This window comes from Otolemur garnettii, unplaced genomic scaffold, assembly GCF_000181295.1.
Source record: "Otolemur garnettii isolate 467f Iridium unplaced genomic scaffold, OtoGar3 scaffold00042, whole genome shotgun sequence".
NCBI classification, from domain to species: domain Eukaryota; kingdom Metazoa; phylum Chordata; class Mammalia; order Primates; family Galagidae; genus Otolemur; species Otolemur garnettii.
This window is the reverse complement of record NW_003852437.1, coordinates 11,547,747-11,550,054: the sequence shown is the minus strand read 5'-3', so window position 1 is coordinate 11,550,054 and position 2,308 is coordinate 11,547,747.

Genomic DNA, 2,308 nt, shown 5'->3' with positions numbered 1-2,308 from the left:
AACCCTCCACCTTAGGTGTATGTGGCTGGCGCCTTAGCCGCTTGAGCCACAGGCACCAAGCCTAATGTGTTAATTTGGAAATAATGCCTTTGCTCCCCTTACAACACCAAAAATTGTGATCACCTTTAGGAAATGTTTCTCAAGCTCAGAAGGGGCAGCACACTGTTTTACTGCTCAGCAGTCATATAACTCTGGGAGCCAACCTGCTGCCAAAACCCTTTCAGAGCAAAGAAAACCAGGTCTGGGGCCAGGCCCATTACTTAGTGGGGACACCTGGCCCTTCTTCCCACTGCTTGCTTGTCAGGGGCGGGACCCTGGCAGGGCCCCTGCAAGAAGATGTCATCCAGAGATGGAGCGACTGCCTCTTGCCCCAGCACTGAGCACACACATGACACACATGACTCTCCACCCTGCTGCAGTCTTGATAAGAGGCACAGAAAAAGTCTGCCCTGGAGAAAGGAATCAGCATGAGCCCAAGAGTTTTAGCATGAAGCAGCGGCAAGTTTACGGGGATGTGGAGTGAGAACTCTGCACTGATGTGGATCCTATCTGAAACCCACGAACCTGGGATGATACCTAAATCAAAAGGGCCTAAAATGCAAAAGTTTCTTGGGTCTCACTGAGCTTCTCAAAGTCTGCCCAGAAGTCCAGTAATGTGAGGAGGAGGAGGTGGAGATGGAGGAAGGGAAGGAGGAGGATAGAGAGGAGAGGGCAGCTAACATTTACTGAGCGTTTGTTGAGGCATTGTTTTAAGAACTTTGCATATGGGCGGGGTTGTGGCTCAGTGAGTAGGGCGCCAGCTCCTCATATAGAGGATAGTGGGTTTGAACCCGGCCCTGGCCAAACTGCAACAAAATATAGCCGGGCTTTGTGGCGGGAGCCTGTAGTCCTAGTTACTCTGGAACTGAGGCAAGAGAATCGCCTAAACCCAAGAGCTAGAAGTTGTTGTGAGCTGTGACGCCACGATACTCTACGGAGGGTGACAAAGTGAGACTCTGTCTCTAAAAAAAAAAAAAAAATTAAGAGCTTTGCATATATTAATTCACAACAACCCTGTGAAGTGAGTGCTATTATTTTTTCCAGTTTCCATATGAAAAAATTAAAAACCAAAGAGTTAAATCATTGCCGGAGCCTGGTGACACCAGGCCAGCTGCACCAGAGTAGGACAATATTGTGTAGCCCCTTAAACGCTGCCTTAAGAGTCCCCTTGGATGGAACACCTCCGAAGCGGCAGCTCTTGACATCAGTCATCAGCCGATGCTGGCAGCAGAGTCATCAGTATGTGACTGTGTATGGTTGCACGTGAACTTTTATCCGCAATTGTACTTCCATGAATCTAACATACACCGGTGCATGCAGGCATTTATTTGCACATGGTTGTAGGTTCTGCAGGGAATAATCCACACTTCCATTAACAGATAGCTAGTTAGAGTCATTACCGTGCAGCCACACAGGACGCTAGTTTATAAAGCTGGGTCCTCAGCTCTGCCCACCACAGCCCCGAAATGCCTTTTCCTCAAAGTAGAAGCAGCCCCAGGGCAGGGAACTGGCACAAATTACACACTCTAGGCCGGGAGCCCTGGCTCACACCTGTAATCCTAGCACTCTGGGAGGCGGAGGTGCGTTGATTGCCTGAGCTCGCAGGTTCAAGACCAGCCTGAGCAAGAGGGAGACCTGGTCTCTAAAACTAGCCAGGCACTGTGGCAGGGCCTGTAGTCCCAGCTACTCGGAAGGCTGAGGCAAGAGAATTGCTTGAGCCCGAGAATTAGAGGTTGCTGTGAGCTATCATGCCATGGCACTCTACAAAGTGAGACTCTGTCTAAAAAAAAAAAAAAAAAAATTACATGTTTGATATGGGAGCCCTATATCCTTACAATGAATTACCACATAGCACTAAAAAGCAAAGACACACATACATCCATGCACAGAGTTGCCTAGACCAGCTCTGGAAAGACACGTGGGAGCCTGATGACCACTGTCACCTCTAAAGATGGAACCTGGGGAACAGGAGGGACTGGACTTTTTACTTATAGGTCGGTTTGCCCTGTTCGCATTTTTACAAGTGCTTGTGAACCAAGCATACTTTTTTTTTTTAATAAAACTAAAATTTTAAATTAAAATGTTTTAAATTAGAAAATGGTACAATAGGCTCGGCGCCTATGGCTCAACCGGCTAAGGCGCCAGCCACGTACACCTAAGGTGGCGGGTTCAAATCCCCAGCCCGGACCTGCCAAACAACAATGACGGCTGCAACCAAAAAATAGCCGGGCGTTGTGGCGGGCGCCTGTGGTCCCAGCTACTTGGGAGG